Source organism: Microtus oregoni, unplaced genomic scaffold, assembly GCF_018167655.1.
Source record: "Microtus oregoni isolate MIOR12 unplaced genomic scaffold, Mior012 000026F_ref0000081, whole genome shotgun sequence".
NCBI classification, from domain to species: Eukaryota; Metazoa; Chordata; class Mammalia; order Rodentia; family Cricetidae; genus Microtus; species Microtus oregoni.
The window spans coordinates 30,089,519-30,107,339 of NW_024543085.1; the positions used below are offsets into that span (position 1 = coordinate 30,089,519).

At 44.0% G+C, this 17,821-nt stretch overlaps 1 protein-coding gene across 4 annotated transcripts in view; it reads left to right on the top strand.

Annotated features, from left to right (window-relative positions):
- Cald1 (caldesmon 1) overlaps nt 1-17,821 on the top strand; it is a 195,418-nt gene that overhangs the window by 57,512 nt on the left and 120,085 nt on the right. For all 4 annotated transcript variants that reach the window (XM_041675484.1, XM_041675486.1, XM_041675488.1 and 1 more), the window contains exon 2: nt 8,160-8,247. The gene's annotated coding sequence lies outside the window, so the exon portion shown is untranslated. The remainder of the gene's footprint in view (nt 1-8,159; nt 8,248-17,821) is intronic.

Below are 17,821 nucleotides of genomic sequence, written 5' to 3' on the forward strand. Positions count from 1 at the left end.
CGCACACTGTGGCATGGGTGCACCCTCCCCTCCCTGACAAACACCGTACATACACACAGACATACGCAATAATAAATTTAAAAATGAAGTTCGTTATTTCTTAGCACATTGGCAGCCAAGCAGTTATCATCACACCAACCACACAGGAAATATCAACACTCATTGAGAAGGATGATGGCAAAGGTGACCAATCGTGGGAAATCCCTACCAGAATGTTCTCAGCCCTTGGGCTTCTCCGCATCCACGCTTCATCCCTCAGGATGCTCAGTGCTTGTGCGAAATGCCAGCCTCAGGTAAACAGAGACTCTGCATCTTGAGTGTTCGTAGCCACAAGAAGCTTATCAAGCACTGAGATCAGCCACTTTCCCATGAGAAATCTAGAAATTTCATCGTTGCATAAACGGCTCTTTCTTCCCTGTTTGCTTCCAACAAGTAGAGAACTCTTCATAAGGCTTTAAAAATAAACATCTGACCTCCGCGCGCCCTGCGCTGGATGCATTCTCACCGCTTCTCCAATCTGAAATCATCTGGCCTAGAAAAAGCCACCCTCGTTCTTCTGTTAAAAATGGAAAGGTCTTGGCTAAAGTAAGAGCAGCATGAATTATTCCCAGTCAGTGGAAAAACAGAAAGGGGCACAGCAGCAAGGAGCCTTGTTTTAAGACATCAAAGCCTTCTCTCTACATTGTTATGTGATCTTACTTTGTTCCAAAAAGGAAAGATTTCCCGTCTTCATACTTTACAAATAGGCTCTTCTGAAAGCCTAGATCTAAGCTCTATCCTTGGCCTTCCTTGAAATTTTAAGAATTTGGCCAAATTTCCTTAACTTGTGTTGCTTACTGCAGTCACGTGATGGCACAGAAATAAGCTAAGGCTGTGGGGCGGGGGCAATGGTTGTTTTCCAGATGCAGAATAGCAATGAACAGGAAGAAGCTGATGCTCACAGTGTCTAAACTCCATGCCATGTATCATCTTCCTCATTTGCTAATGTACCCAACAGGCTTTTGTAAAGCGTGTGCTATAGGCTAGGGAATGTGTGAAATACTGGCCTTCAAGAAGCTGGTACCTGGCCAAGTGGTGGTGGCACATGCCTTTAATCCCGGCACTCGTGAGGCAGAGGAGTTCAAGGCCATCCTGGTCTACCCAGCGAGTTCTAGGACAGTCAAGGCTGTTACACAGTGAAGCCTCGTCTCGAAAAACAAAAGACAAAATAAAGAAGCAGAAGTTGGTACCGGGGGCTGGGGAGATGGTTCAGAGGGTAAAGTGTTTTGTCATGCGAGTGTGAGGACCTAGGTTCTGACCTCCAGCATCCATGAAAAGCTGAGCGCTGTGTAGAGGCAAAGATACGAGGGTCCTGGGGCTGGCTGGCCAACCAGTCCAGCTAAATTGGTGCACTCTAGGCTCAGTGATAGACTATCTCCAAATCATAAGATACGAGCGAATGACATTGGCATCTGATACTGACAGACTTCTAGTGCCCCCCAACACATTTATGTGTCAAGACACATGAACACATGCACACGCACATGCACACACACACACACACACACACGGGTGGGGGGAGTGAAGGAGACTGGGGGGAGGGAGAGTTTCACAGTGACACACTCTGTGGTTATTTCTTCCATTGAGTTTTTAACAAAAATGCTACAGAGGCTGAGGGGAGGAAACACTCAAAGTGGTTTTTATAATTCTCAGTAATAATTTGATCCTGAAGGAACTGATGGGCCAAAAAAATTCCCTAAAGCCACAGCTCAGTTAAGTGCTATCTATATGACCCTACAGTCTGCATTCTTCCACAATCCCATGATACTTTTCAGGAAAAGACCTATGCCCAATCTGGCTGAACACTTTGAATTCTCGTTTTTATTAAATAACTGTTTTTCTTTATGAAAATAATTTTCATAGTTTCCCACTGCACTTGCTTGGTAGATAAGTTCCCTATGTTAATTATCCTATGAATACACCTAAGCCTCTTTTCTACTCATTTCTACAAATATTCTCATGTGCATAATTCCATAGTAACACTAAAAATGTGTTCCACGAAAAGCAAAAGATTCCCATTCAGGCATAAAAACCCATGTTGAAGGAGTGGAAAGTTAGTCCAACCGTTCATAGCACTTAACTGCTCTCCCTGAGGACCCAAGTTTGCTCCCCAGCACGCATGCGGCATCTCACGAACCCCTGTCATCCAGATCCAGGGGACTCTACACTCTCCTAACCTCTGCAGAATCCTGCACACAAGTAGTGCACACAAACTCATGCAGACGAACATGCTCACATATAATAACACAGACAACTAAAAATAAATTGTAAAGCATATGATGAAACACAAGTCTACAACAGATGGAGTTTACCCAGAATATACAAGCCAAAGCTCAATATATTTGCTCACTTTCTAAAACACAGAGACTATCTTGTTTAAGGTTTTAACATGTGTAACATGAGCGGTCTGTTTGTTTGTTGGTTTTTGTCCTGCCCGGTACCCCACAACTGTTTAGCCCCAAAGAAAATGACACATAGGTCTCCATAAATTATAAGTTGATTGGCCCATTAGCTCTAGCCTCTCACTGGCTAACTCTCACATCTTGATTAACCCATTTTTCTGATCTATGTTAGCCATGTGGCTCAGTACCTTTTTTCAGTGGGACAGATCACTTCCTGCTGCTTCAGTGATCTGGGCAGGAGAGTGGGAAGAATCAGCTTCCTCCTTCCCAGAATTCTCCTGTTCTCATTACATCATTTCTACTTCCTGTCTGGTTTTCCTGCCTATACTTCTTGCCTGGCCAATCAGCATTTATTTAAAACATGATTGACAGAATACAGACAATACTCCCGCACCAGACATGCCTGCATGTGGCTGCTGGAAACTGGTTTGGGAAGGTGCTGGTGACTGTGAAGAGGAGACATGGTAGACAGTGTGCAGTGACTGTAAAGCCTGAGGAGTTTCGGGGCATCCTAAGATAAGAAGTATCTATATTTGAATTGTTTTGATAGGGGCCAGTTGCAAAGATAGCCAGTATTCCCCTTCTAAGGTAAGGTAAGCCAAAACACCTATATGGAAAGTTTACCCAGTCATTGGTAAATAATCAAGTGCTGACTTTTCAGTTAGAAATAACTGACCAAATTGACTCCAGCCTTCCTTCTGTGGCATTGATTTGTATTGCCTTGAAGTTTTCTCTCATTGTTTGTCCTTCTTTTTACTTTAATTTTTTCCGTCTGATACAATAGATGGCCAGCCGAGGACACAGAACCTTGGTGACTTTATATGTTCTGATCTCATAAACTCCCTCTGTTTGTCCTCCTTGAAGACTGAGGCTTCCTTTTGACCTAGGCACCTTAGAATGATGTCTAATATGCAGACAAGCTTGTAGCCCACAACTGTATGGTGTGATAATTTTTCACAGAATAGACATACACGTGTAGTCAGCCTCTACACTAACACTAGCACCCGGGAGCTCCCATCATGCCCTCAGAAAGTCATGTCTCTCCTGCCTTCATGGCTACCCCATTATTACCTTCTGATACCCAATGCCCAGTGTTCACATCTGAATTTATATTGATGGACTATGGTGATTTGGGGTGTCTTCACTTCATGTCTCTCAGATAAGAGAGAGCCTGAGTTGTGCTGAGACCATAATCGGTGCCATATTGTGTTTTATTCTTTGCCGCACATGGTTCCTCTGCTTTGTGGTTGATTGACACTACGGCTATTTTCCCTGTGACTATGATGAGAAATGAGGCCATGGAGATTCTACTCATGGTGTCTGATGAATATACACATGGGCTTTGGTTGCCTGCAGACCAAAGAACAAGATTTCTGCCTTCGGCAAAAACCACCAAACGTTTCACCCACGTCGTTTTGGCGGTTTGCATCCTCTCAGTGGTGAGTGGAAGTTCCAAGTGCCCACCTACACTGAGGGGCTAGGCTTCAGTTTTATTTTTTTTTCTATTCTAGAGGCATATGATCTTAGTGCACTGACTTTTAAGATGGAGTTGAATGCTTGCTGTCCATTTTAATACCATTTTTTTGTGAAGCACCAACTGGAAGTTTATCCATTTTCCTATTGGATTATCTATTTCATATTGATTTTCACAAATTCTTTATATATTCTTGATTCATGTTCTTTATTCTCTCTTTATCTATATATAGATATATATATGTGAATTTTCATATATATATACAAATGCAATATTTTTGAGTCAAAGTTCTCACTATGTGGCTCTGGCTGTTCTGTAACTTGCTATTGTAGACCAGGTTGGCCTCAAACTCACAGAGATTTACCTACCTCTGCTTCCTGGGTGCTGAGATTAAAGGTGTGTGCTACCAACTCTTTGCTAGATATTTTTTTAAAGTCTTTACACAGACTTTTGTTTATCTCTGTGATTCTTAATTTTGATGTACTGTTTTTTCCTTCATACACACTGGCATTGTTTTTTTGTTTTTTTTTTTAACTTATTTTTGCAGTTACTTGTTTGAGGGGAAGGGAGACAACTTGTGGGAGTTGGTCCTGTCTCTCTACCACATGGGTCCTGAGGATTAAACTCAGGCTGTCAGGCTTACCGACAAGGGCCTCTAACTACTGGGCCATCTTGCTGACTGGGTATCTTTTAATTTCTTCAACAGTGCTTATCTACATCCAGCGTGTTTTGATCACATCCATACCACTTCCCTCTGTTCCAGTTCCTCCCTCATCTCTTCACTACCTTATATCCCAACATCATGAGGTCTTTGTGTGTTATCCACTGAATCTGTTTAGTCTTCCTAGGTGTGAAGGGGGAGAAGGCCAACTACTGGGACAAGGGAAGCCTCTAAAGCAGTGTTTTTCAACCTGTCGGTTGTGACCCCTTTGGGAGTCATATGGCCCTTGCACAGGGGGGTTACCTAAGGCCATTGGAAAACACAGATACTTACAGTATGGTTCATAACAGTAGCAAAATTACAGTTATGGAGTAGCAATGAAAATAATTTTATGGCTTGGGGTTACCACAACAGGAGGAACTGTAGTAAAAGGTCATAACATCGAGAAGGCTGAGAACCACTGCTCTAGGGGGATGTGTCCTTGAAGAAAGCCTCCAGTCCCAGCAGCCACCAATTGCTAATAGCTCCTCAGCTAGGGCTAGAAGTTTAGGAACACCTTCCCACCCCATGCTGGGATTTGGCCCAGCCAGATCTTGTGCAGGTCTTGAGAATGCTGCCAACAACCACTGTGAGTTTATGTGCAACTGCCCTGTTGCATCCTGAAATAAGGTCCCCTTATAGTTATCCACAGCTTCTGGCTCTTCCAGTCTTCCTACCCTCCTCTTCCACAAAAATCCCTGGCCTTCAGAGAAGGAGGGGGTGTGATATAGACGTCCTCTTTAGAAATAAGCACTTAGCAGTTTTATTCTCTGCGTGTTGATTAGTTGTCCATGTCTGTGTTACCACTGTCTCCTTCTATAAGCAACTTCTCTGGGTGAGGGCTGAGAAATACACTAACCTATGGGAATAGCAATAAATCATTAGGAGTTGGTTCAAGTTACACCGTAAAACTATAATAATAAACCAGCATGGTACTGGCATTTAGACAGGCACATTGACCAGTAAAAGAGATATAAGTGTAACTCCTACATCTACCTGTGTATGTGGAAGCTGTCTTGTGGATGAGACAGAAAACCAAAGTAAATAGCAGAGGAATTGCGAGAGAAGTCCCTTCTATGCTCACACTGCAAGTCTTAAAATGAGACGTGGGTGAGTTTTCTACTGTTTCAGGGCAATCAGTATCAGTGGGAACCATCCCTCGCCTTATCCCTTCTGGCCATGGCTGATCGTGCAGTGCCACGCACAGACATTCTGGCTGACCTTCCTCCGAAGCACTTGCCAAGTCTAGACCAGACGTAGTTAAGGAAGGAAAAGACTAAGGTAAAGGGAGGGAGCTAGAGTCATGGCGAATGAGCCTGTCTTCCTGCCCTAGTCCCTAGCAAGCTGATGGCAAACAGCCAGGCACTATTTATTGCCCCTTTGACTTAACCATCTAACCGGGTGTGGTGAGAAATGGATTTCACAGGAAAGCATCTGGGATGGGAGAACCAGGGCGTATTGAAAGCAAAGCCGAGATGTCTCCTTCCCATCAGATTTCAGTCTCTCTTAGAACAGCGATTTTCTTGGGTCTTTAAGAAGTGGCTAAATGAGCTGTTTGGTGACACAAGACACAGCAATTAGCACTTTTCTTGGTAGAAATTGATTAAAGCCATATGCAAGCATCTCAATAATCACGTGTGAATTTTCTTTCATTAAGAATGTTCTTAGATATGATTTTTCAAAATGGTTGCCAAGGAAGAGTTTCCGATAATGACTGACTGTCACCAGGGATCACTGCAACTGGGGATTTAATGAAAGTAGATGATGTTTTAGCCAGTATGAAGAACCAATTGAAGAACTAATTTAACATGTTACCTCCTGAATTAGACCCATTGATGCCAGCGTTATTATTTCTATCAAACAGCTGAGATTGTGAAATTCATCCCCATTGATCAGTTCCCATGGGATTCAGGGAGGGTCACTCAGAAGGGGTCTTCAAAGTGTTATCTTTGCTGCTAACCCCAAGAGCTCTGTCCCACCCAAAAGAGGGTTCCATTTAGGGCCCAGGAGGATGACAAAGATTTTGTGCTGTAGATAAAGTTAGGAGGCACTTCTGCATGCTTGGGAACGAGAGAGCCCTTCATGTAGCTTTGCCTGCATTCTGCCCAGTCTTTTACTCTAGATAATAAGATGGAACATTACATTATCTAAGGACACACAGACGAGTAAAAGCTGCAGGACACAATGCTTGAAATGGGAAAGGAATGGGAAGCAGCTATTTCAGTCTCCGCTGGCAGGAAGTCAGGTACCTTGTGGAGATGGATATTAAAATGAAATATTTAAAAATAGCTCTGTGGAGTTTAGTCAAAATGAGCCAGGGGCAATAAAACATTAATACTTGTCTCTTCCTCACATTTATAATTGAGTATGGAAGTCAGAAGTCTGTTAGAACAGAGGGAATGCACAATTTTGGGGCATTCAGGCCATTCAAATAAACACCAATGAGTAGATGGGTATTGAACGGGTCCCTTGACCACTCCTGGCCTCTCGCTTACTCAGCACAATATGAAGTATTTGGAGGAGATTTTGAAGAGATCTTCACCTCAGATGGTTTATATATAATCATATGATCTTTTAAGGGAAAGAGCTTTCTGCTATTTACTTTGGTTTTCTGTCTCATCCACAAGACAGCTCCCACATACACATACACACTAGGACACAAAGGGGCTTTCTACCTACACATAGCATGCTCTCCCCCTATTTTCCATTTACTAAAACTTTTAAAAAAAATACCAAAGGTATTAGGAGCAGAGAAACAGAAGCTAGGCAAATAAACATTGGTCCTGTCAGGGCAGAAGTACAGCCGTGCATTCTCTGCCTCATCATTTAGAATAATTCAGGCTTTGAGTCTGTAATTATTACATTTATTTTCTTTACAATGAAAATGTACACTAATCCCCTCCTCGTGTGTGTGTGTGTGTGTGTGTGTGTGCTCATGTGCACAGGCAGATGACTTATTCATGAACATGAGGTACAATTGTGCAAGTCAGTGGACAATCTTCCTGTCAAGTCTCACCTTTCCACCATCTTTGGCCAGGGTTTCTTCATCAGGCTAGCTGGACAGACAGCTTCTGGAGATTGTCGTGTCCCCAGCTCCTATCTCTCCTGGGGTTACAGACCCTGGGTTCTGGGGATCCACACTCAGGTGGTCAGGTTTTCACAGCAAGCAGTTCTAACTGCCTAGCTATCTCCCCAATCACAATAACTATTTCTACCCCAGGTCTGTGTTCGCTTCTCAGTGTCCTTCTGACAGTGGTACCTGAGAGAGAACAGATGTTTTTAATACGTACATTCTAGGGTTGGTAAGATGGCTCAGTGGGCAAAATCATTTGCCACCATGCCTGATGACCCACATTCAATCCCCACAACCCACACGGTAGAAGGAGAGGACAGACTCCAAGTGGTCCTCTGCCCTCCACTCCTGTGCTGTGGCACATGTGTGCCCACACACTCCGAAAGTAAATAATAAATACATGTACAAGAATGAAGATATACTCTACATTAACCCTACTTAATTATCTTCCCATCTTCTTTTCTATTCCAGATAATTGATAACAGATTTCAAGACCGACCAGTCCAGCCCACAGGGTTGGTGTCCAAAGATTCAGAAGTAGCCATCTGACTGCTTCCCTGTGAGTACAGTTTGTTTCTTTGGGCTCTGCTTTCAGTAATTATACAACCTTTCTGCCTGACTTGCTAAATTCTTGCATGTTAAAGGTCCATCATGGAAAACCAGCCTGCCTGCTGCAGCCCTGATGGTTTAGTTAGCACTCTGTGGGTCGGGTACCTGCCTGCTGCAACCCTGATGGTTTAATTAGCACCCTGTGGACCAGGCAGATGCTATCAAGGTTTTGAGGAATACTCCCTGCCCTTTGTAATGACTTTCTGTCTCTCTTCAGTAACCGAACTCTTTGCTCCCTGTGACTAATGCTGTCACCTTGAGGCAGCAAAGCAGATGACTCAACCCCACGGAGTCCATAAACTCGCGGTTGTAAGAAGGCTAGTAATTTCAGGAGCAAGATGCAGAAACTAAGTGACCAGCTGGTTTTCCGGTGCTGTGATAAAGCACCTCGGCCAAAAGCAGCTTGGGAACAAAAGCGTTTAGTTTGGCTCTTAGCTCCGGAGGGTCTGGAGTCAGTCACTCACGGAAGCAGGGCAGCAGCCCACAGCAGGAGCCGGAAGCTGAGCAATCACATTCCAAGGGTAAACAGGAAGTAGAGAGTGAGCTGGAAGTGGAGTTGAGCTTTAACCCACCCCCCAGTGATTGTACTTCCTCCAGCAAGGCTCCACAACCTTAAAGTTCCATAACCTCCCCAAACGGCACCTCCAATCAGGGACCAAGTTTTAAATACATGTGACTGTGTGTGTGTGTGGAGGGGGGTGCATTTCCTATTTAAACCCCATCACAAGTCTCCCAGCCGAAGCACCTGAGAAGCCCAAAGAGGGGCCCTTAAGGCAGGGTAGAGAAAGCAAAGGAAACGGGGGTGGGGGTGTGGGGGTCTTAATTGAAAGGGGTTCTTTTTTGTATTTTTTTTCCAGGAATCTAACCCCATTCTCAGGCAATTATTGCTTCAGGATTATTTTATTCTTTCCCTATTCCTCTTGCTTCCTTTTTAGTTCCTCATGTCCTTGGTTCTCTTTTAGCAGAATCTCTCTAGAGAGGTGGTGGTGGTGGTGGTGTGTGCGTGTGTGTGCGCGCGCGCGCATTTGGACGGCAAGACTGTTGGCAGAAAGGGCTATCAGAAGTCTAAAAACTCCTTCTCTGCATACCCCCCATCCTTTGCAATGCCAGCTCTCTTCAAGTACTCACTCCCATACCTCCTTCCTTTCCATCCTAGCGTAGCCAGGAAATAGATGCCCGATGTTGTGGAGGTACCCCCAAATGTCACTGAGGCTTGATTCAGGAAGTTCACACAAATTTCTCTTTCTATAAGGTAGGAAATTTTGCAGGAAGGAGCTGCGCCAGGGCACTGGAGTGAATGATGGCCGGTGGCCAGTGTAGGTGCCTCCCAGCTGTTCTTCATTACCTTCTGTCACCTGACAGGCTTGACGCAAAAGACCGCTTTCCTGTGAGATGTGAAAGACGTGCTTTGAGTTGTAAGCACCCAGAAGCCTTTGCTCTTGTTTCAGAACAGCATGAATGAGAGACTTTATAGCTGCCGTGGGCCAATATGTTAAGAAACAGTTGAGGCTCCAGATGGAAGGACAAGTTTGGGGATTTGTTTTCTTCCATTTCCAGAATGAGTTCCCCTGGACACACTTAACAAAGTGTTTGGTCTCTCGCTTAGCTCAATTTTACTCCAATGTGTTATACGTCGTAGGTTTAAATGTAAAATATGATGTTTGCCTATGACTTTCTGGGAGTGGTCGTAGAATGAGGTTTGTGAGAAAAGGCCTGGAACTCACATCCATCCAGAAGTCTCCCCCACAGGATGCTGCTCCAGATCTTTGTCCTGAGACTCACAGGAAGTCCAGAATGACCCTGGGCACAGTCATGTTTGGCTAGGGATTGAAGAGAGGCATAAACACAGTTCTCAGGGGCTTCCCACCTGGCTGGTTAGGAGAGCAAGAAGAAACGCTAGCCTCACACATGGACCCTTGTAAGCTTGGCTGAATAATGGTGCATCCCTGGCCATTGGAGGAACTTCCTTGAGAGTTCACATCCATGAGAGCTCACCACAGTTTCTAAGGGAAACCCAGAGTTTATGGGTAGAGCGGGCACAGCATCAGGGTAAAAGGCAGATGCTGCTGCCAGGAGCCCTATCTACAGGTCCTTTCTGGCCCTGGTTCCCATTCACACAGAGAATATTCAGTGAAGAAGAAGGAATGGTTGAGTTATTTATACCTGAAACACAACTATCAGAAGTCCCACCTGGAGTTCCAGAACGGTAACCTCTGACTGCACAGACTCCTAAACTCTTCTTACTTCTGCCCTGACTAAGAGTCACAACCCTCCAGCAAAAGAACAAATGCATGACTTGGATGGGGGTGGGCAGTGGGTTGAGACAGTTTCCTTCCTACTATTCTCTATACCCAAAGTTCAACAATGCCAAATTAAATCTCGAGTCCATTGAGTTTTCTGAGAGGAAAGGGCAGAGTTGCATTCCGTGAAACGGATATTTTAGGCTAAAGTTATTACTTGGGGGGTGATTCCCCCCTTTTCCTGGTGCTAAACAAAAGTCCATCATTCATTCTAATACCAGCTTTAAGAGCTGGAGACAAATGGAGTCTGAATGTTCACGCCAGTGTGGTACGAATGAGCTGTGATCTCAGGATGTTGGCTGCTCTGCTGACAGGGGAAAGAGTGGTTTAATGTCTTTGGCTGAGAACACTTTCTGAAAGGGTGGAGAAGGCCAACATTAATATCGAGTCCTGTTATTTAATAACTAAAAATGATGTATTGTGGATGGGAGCATCCAAAGACCGGAGGAAAGTGTGTTCCTCAAATCCAGAGGACGCAGAATGGGAGCAAACGCCAAGGCACTGGGCTTTAAGGAAGGAGCTATTCTAAGAGCGTTTTCTTTAAGGTCTTCAAAAACTTCCCCTCATGAGTATTTATAACCAGGATTTTTAACTTGATTTTATTATAAATGCAGATGGTCCCTGCATTTAGGATTTCTTGATTTTACCAAGGGTGCAAAAGCTGTGTGCCTCAATTAGACACCGTGTTTCGAGTTTGGCGCTTGAATCTGTTCCCAAGCTAGCAATATGCATTCCGATGCTCTGGCAATGCTGGGTACCACAGCTCTGTTCCCGTCTGCCCATCGTGAGATCGAATAACCAATGCCAGTAGTTTGTAAATTAAAGATGTAATTTTAAGTTGAGGGTGGTGGCTACCATGAGGCGCAACTTCCTCCAGCGTCCATCTTCCTGTCTGAGTCTTTCGTCCTACAGACATACACTAAATAGGATCTCCTCCACCCCAAGCGCTATTTCAAGTCTGGGCTAGCAGTTCTGGTGTCCTTTCCTATGAAATGAACCCTTTTCAAAACTTAATGCAATGGAGAACTTGGTGGATCCAGTGATGTGCTTCGTGATGTAAATTGTGGTGTCTGATACTCTTTACGTAGTTTTCATTGGCCTCATCTTGGCAAAAGACACAATATTTTAAAATTATAGGCAAAAATATATTGCAATGTACCATCTATGTCTGCCATTCTTCTGAAGTCACTTTTATGGTTTTTTTGTTTTGTTTTTGTTTTTTTGAGACAGGGTTTCTCTGTAGTTTTGGAGCCTGTCCAGGAACTTGCTCTGTAGACCCGGCTGGCCTTGAACTCACAGAGATCACCAGTCTCAGCTTCCCGAGTGCTGGGATTAAAGGCGTGTGCCACCACTGCCCAGCTTGAAGTCACTTTTTAAAGAGACATCTGATTGTCCCTACATTATCTGTTTCCATAACTCTGGGTTTGAATGGTATTTAAGGGAAAGAAGAGGACCTTAACAGTTGTTTCTGATGAATTGAAATAAAAAGCAGAGAAAGGCTGCCATGGCATTTGAATTGAAAGTTCATAAAAATCAGAGGTGAGGCACCAGCAGGAGATGCTTATAAAGGCAGTAGGACCTCCTGTTGGGATAGGGCCCTGCTGCAACTCCAGGTCTAATTTCTTCCACTTAATATTATATCCTGTCTCTTAAATGAAGTCTCCAAAATAACCCACAAACCCCAGATCTCCCCAGAAACGGACACAGATGAACTCCCATGATTTAGATTCATGTCAAAAGCTAATTACGTGAGCAAAGAAAGACATGGCCGAAGTGTGAAGTGTGGTGGTTTGTTTTTATAAGATTTTAGAATGCATTCGGCTTATTTTCTCAAGTGTCCCCCACTTAAGTGAAATAATAAATCAGTTTGCCAAAGCGCAAATGAACACAAACAAGAGATTCATTTTTACTTCATTAATAAACATCAAGTATGAAGTTACCCTAACAGCCAGCGAGCCAAACCCTCTGACAGGAAATAGCTCCTGGGAAGGCTTGGTAGGTGCATAGAGCGCCTTCCAGACTGTCACGTGATCATTTCATCACTGAAGTCCTTGCTCCTGTCTCTCTTGCTTCATACATTTGCAGGTCCTGTGTAGCCAAGAAGTGCGATTGAAAACCCACACTGTGGGGCCAGGTTGCCTGATTATTAATCCCAAGTCTGCTAGTAACTGCCTCTGTGGCCTTCTGTAACCCCTCGCCGTCTCTGCGTTTCCATATCTCTGTGTGAGAAATGAGGACAGTGAAGATTGTTACCAGGACCTAACACAGGCATTGGCAAGCTTCATCTGTTAGCTAAACCAATTCTGTGGCCTACGTTAAGCTTGAATAGGATCCTATTGAGTTCATATGAACACATCATTCTGAGTCCAGTCTTGTAGTTTCTTTCCGAGGTGAGACTGGCCTATGGTCAGACATTGTAGCTGCAAAAGGAGTCAAAAACCAGCCACTGGAAATCCATGGGACCCTGAAAATGTGCTTCCTTGTACAGTATGTTTTTGATGTTGTTTTTGTTTGTTTGCTTATTTGGTTTGGGTTTGGGTCCCTGTTGTTTTGTTTTATTTGTTTACATTTCGAGCGGGAATGTTCTTGGGGCTGCGTATGTTTCTTATTTCTCCAAAAGCCACCACGTCTGAAATATTTACTTCTCTAAAAGCATTTGGTTGGCCGTGCGTGGTATAAAAGAACGATCCCATGATAAGCGAGTACTCCTAGGATGAGGAGCCGTTTCCCGGCTCTCGGGAGGAAGGAGATGAGTTGAGCGAGAAGTGAACGATGAAGTTCTTACCTGATGCACTAACTGCAGGGTTCTGATGAATCCACCTGCCCTAGTTCTATGCAAGTAGCTGCAGAAAGCAAATGGGAGCTAGGTGGGTGGAGTAAGTGCTTGCATGGAAGCACAGAATCACATGCTTAATGCTATTTAATGTTTTCCCCATCAATTCCATTCAGCAAGTATTTCCAGTGCGTCTATAATCGCATAGAAAATACTCAAGACAGGAAGGGGCTATCAAAGCCCTAATGTTGAACAGCTTCAGATTCTGTCAAGGCAAAGAGAAACTAGGAAATACTTGAATAGCCAAGCTACATGGTGTTGAATACTAAGAGAGATGTTGGCAGCTGTGGTCTAGCCATTGAGTGAGGGGGGATGAGCGCGGTGGCGCATGCCTAGAATGCTAGCACTTGGGAGGCAGAGGCAGGAAGATGGCTACAAGTTCCTGGTCTATACAGTGAGTTCCGTGTCAGTATTGCTGTGTAGTCGGAAGAGGAAGAGAGGTGTTCTCTGTTAATGATAAGAGTTGAGCCAGATTCTAGGAGGATAAAATATGAGATGGCAGAGCGGGGAGCAGTGGGCGCTTCAGGACCCAGAGAGCAAAAGCAGGGCCTAATGAGAACAGATCGTTTGGCCTGGCCAAGAGCTGGGTTCATCTGTGAGGGTGAACATCAGAAGTAGCCATGAAAAGGTTGCTGTCTAAGGAGGATGGTGGCCCATGGGAGGGAGGTTATCCTTTCTCAGCAGGCCCCTTGGACACCTAAACCTCTCCACCACTAGCCCTCTCCGTGGTATGCACTCTCTAAACCAGGAGTCCTAGGTGCCCAGCAGCACCCTGACCTTTAAGGTGTCACCAAATGGAGACAACAGTGACAACAGTGACTTTCAAGTGCCCCTAAGGCATGTTTTGATCGCTCCTCCTGCCACCAAAGGATAGCCAAGTTGAAGTGAGACAGCCTCTCCTTGCTAGGGTCAGGGCAAACTCTTTTTTTTTTTTTTTTGCTATGTAACATCTGTTTTTAAAATATGACTGAGACCTTGACTTAAATCCATTTAACTCAAAAAAAGCAGAAAGAGAACATTTTGTTTTCATGAATGTCCAGGGCCCGTGTGTCAACAAATAAAAGATTGGTTTGTAGTATTCCGAGAGGTAAAGCTGCTTGTGAGATATCCTGCCACGGGGGTAAATTTCTTACAAGCTGTTCTTTTGCTGGAATTGGGAAACAAAGCTTGAAAGCACTGTGGACCAGCTTTGTTCCAACAGCAAATCTCTTCTTGCCGGTGGGTGAGAAACATCCTTTTAGCTGACAGGTCATTGACTTGGGTGGAATAGGGGGCTGGCCTCTCTTTCCTGCCTCTTACCCCAGTTGATATCGTAAATGGACCCCTCTTGTCTGCATAGATTCTAGCAGACAGCGTCCTGTGGGTCATTATTTTTGGATTCCTTAATAATGAATTATTATTATTAGGACCTGGGTGGGAATGGAGGTGAAAACAGATCACCATCCTGAACAGCTGACCTTCCTGACCACTTCTTTAGAGGAGAGGAAGGGAAAGGATTTGTGCTTATCTGCGCATAGAGGACCGTGCCTGGCATGTAACAGGTGTCAGCTTATATTTGATAAAAGACTGCGAACTCTAGTGTCTATGTTCCTTTATGAGAGCCATCCTGTACATGGACGGATACCACCCATGTCTGAGAAGCAGCTAGCATCCATAATCCATTCTAACACCGAAGAAACCTTTAGGCCCTTCCCGCAGTTCACGCTCACAGCAGCTTGTGGTTCTGTGTCCATCATTGCTAATCTCCGCCAGCAGCTGTAAGCTTGGGGTGGGGGCTGGCAGGGTAGCTACATTCACACCTCATATCCACAGTCTAGCCTGGTGTGTTTAGCTGCAGTAAAACACAACTTGATAAAAGCAACTTGGGGAGGGAAGGCTTTACTTGGCTTATGCATCCCAGGGCATGGTCCATCATTAAGGAAAGTCTGGGAAGGAACTCAAGACAGGATTCTGGAGGCAGGAAGCAAAGCAGGAACTATGGAGAAATGCCCACTAGCTTGCTCTCAGGCTCATTTTCAGCTACCTCTAAGGACCACCTGCCCACATCAATAATTAGTTGAAACGATGCCCCAGAGACTTGACTAAGGCTAATCTCGTGGAGGCATTTTCTAAAGTGTGCTTTTCTCTTCCCAGATGGCTCTAGCTTGTGTCAAGTTGACAATAAATAAAATAAAATTAGCCAGCACACCCCACAAAGTATCTGGTATACACAGCTGACACTTCATAAATATTTATTGGCTGTTTTTTTTTTTTGTTGACACTTTCACCATAGTGATAATTATACACCCGCAACCACTCTTGATTATAGCTTGGTTCAAACACAATGAGGAAGACAATGGAGCTTAAAATGTGAGCTTGTAAGGATTTTTTGCATGGTGACACATCCATACTCATTTAACCAGACATTCCTTCCATTACAAATGCTTGCTGAAAATCATGGTGGGGTGGGCTAGTCAAGCCTGTCTGTATCTTCTCAATGTAAACTTTTCAAGTTCTAGCCACCATCCAGGCTATAATTAATGTTATAAGATAGCAGCAGTTTCAGACTGCTTAAAAAACATTATTTATTATATTTTTGAGTGTTTGCCCGCATGGATGTATGTATGTGCACCGTGTGTGTTCCGTGCATGAGGGAGCAGAAGAGGTCCCTAGATCCCATGAAACTAATGTCACAAGCTATGTTAGCCACCATGTGGGCTATGGAAATGAACAAGGGTCCTCTACAAGGGCAGCCAGTGCTCCTAACTGCTGAGCCATCTCTTCAGCCTCAGTTTCAGAGTTTTTAAATCTCTCAGACAAGTAACTCATTCCACTGGAATTGATCTATGAAACTTTATCTTCATTATCAAGAAATCCAGCTGGGCAGTGGTGGAGCACGTCTTTAATTCCAGCATTCAGGAGACAGAGGCAGGTGGGTCTATGTGAGTTTGAGGCCAGCCTGATCTATAAAGAAAATTCCAGGACAGGCTCCAAAGCTACAAAGAAACTCTGTCTGGGAAAAAGAAGGAAGGAAGGAAGGAAGGAAGGAAGGAAGGAAGGAAGGAAAAGAAAGAAAGAAAGAAAGAAAGAAAGAAGTCCTGGCCTGCCACCCTACCTGGTAAAGGCAGTCAGTAAGGTATTTTGGCAACTGATGGGCACATGACTTAATGTCCGCGTCCACTTGTTCAGTGGTCACACTTCCCGCCATTTCATTTTTGCTGCTTATGTAGACGAGGTTGACATTGGAGTGATTTGTGAATTCTGGCATGTCCCAAGAGAAACGCTGGTTTGTTTACAAGAGGTGAAATTCCACAATAGTTTTAATATTATTATTTGTGTATTTGAAAACATTCCCAAAGAAACAAATGTGGATGCAGGAAAAATATTGGGGGGAGAAAAGAAAAATAATACTCCAAATTCTGACCAATTCTATTTTGATAGGTTGAGCTGACTGCCAGCTGGCCACAGGGCTGACTACTTGTAATCTATACTTTTGGTAGGCCACATGTAGTTCTTGGAACTGTTTATATTAAGCTGCTGAAATTTAATTATTCTAAAATTGGCAGGACTTTCTTTGATTATTTAATACAGAATTGCTTAGTCATCTCTCTACATAGTGTGGACAGCTTTTGTTTAAGTGTGAATAATTGAAAAATGCAAATGAGGTCCAAAAAAGGTTTTAGGTCAGGTAGAAAAACAAGAAATGATATTTCAAAAAAATTTTTTTCAAGATCCTTTAGCAAGTGGTGGCCACATATTTTAATCTGACAAGCAAGGTACCTGTCAAATTAAAGTCCTAAATTACAAGTCCCCTTTTCCTCTTTCCTTTGTGGATTTTGTCAGAAGCCAAACCTGCTGCTGTGGTTTCGTAAGTTCTGTAAAGCATGGGCTTTCTTTTCAAGCAAGAGGACAGAAAAATAAAGAATCAGTCATGCGCAAAGAGCTTTCTCATGCTCAGAGACAAATCTGGGCGGTATTGCTGGGTGTCGCAGACTCCCCTTCCCTTTTCAGTTGAATGTGGATCTTGCCATCCTGAAAATGACTTACCTCTCAAACACAAAGCAGCTTCACAGCCTAAGAGGAAACCAGTAGGCACAATGGCACTCTTCCCTTTCTCCATTTGCTTCCTGGGAATGCCCACGGCAACCTCACGCTCTTTCGGTGAAAATAGCAGTTCTGGGACCACTGGTAAGTCTTCCGTGGCCACTGGGTAGTGAAGCCCGGCCTGGGAATGGAAGTCTCATAAGCAAATATTCAGAACCGTGCCTTCTGTTTCTAATTACAGAGCATGGTTAGAGAGTGAAATCGGGCTACACTTTTTTTTTCAGACTGATGGAAGCATTTAAATGAGCTCTCAATGTCAGTGTTTTCTAATTATGATGGAGGAGTGGCATTTTCAAAGCCCATGGTAA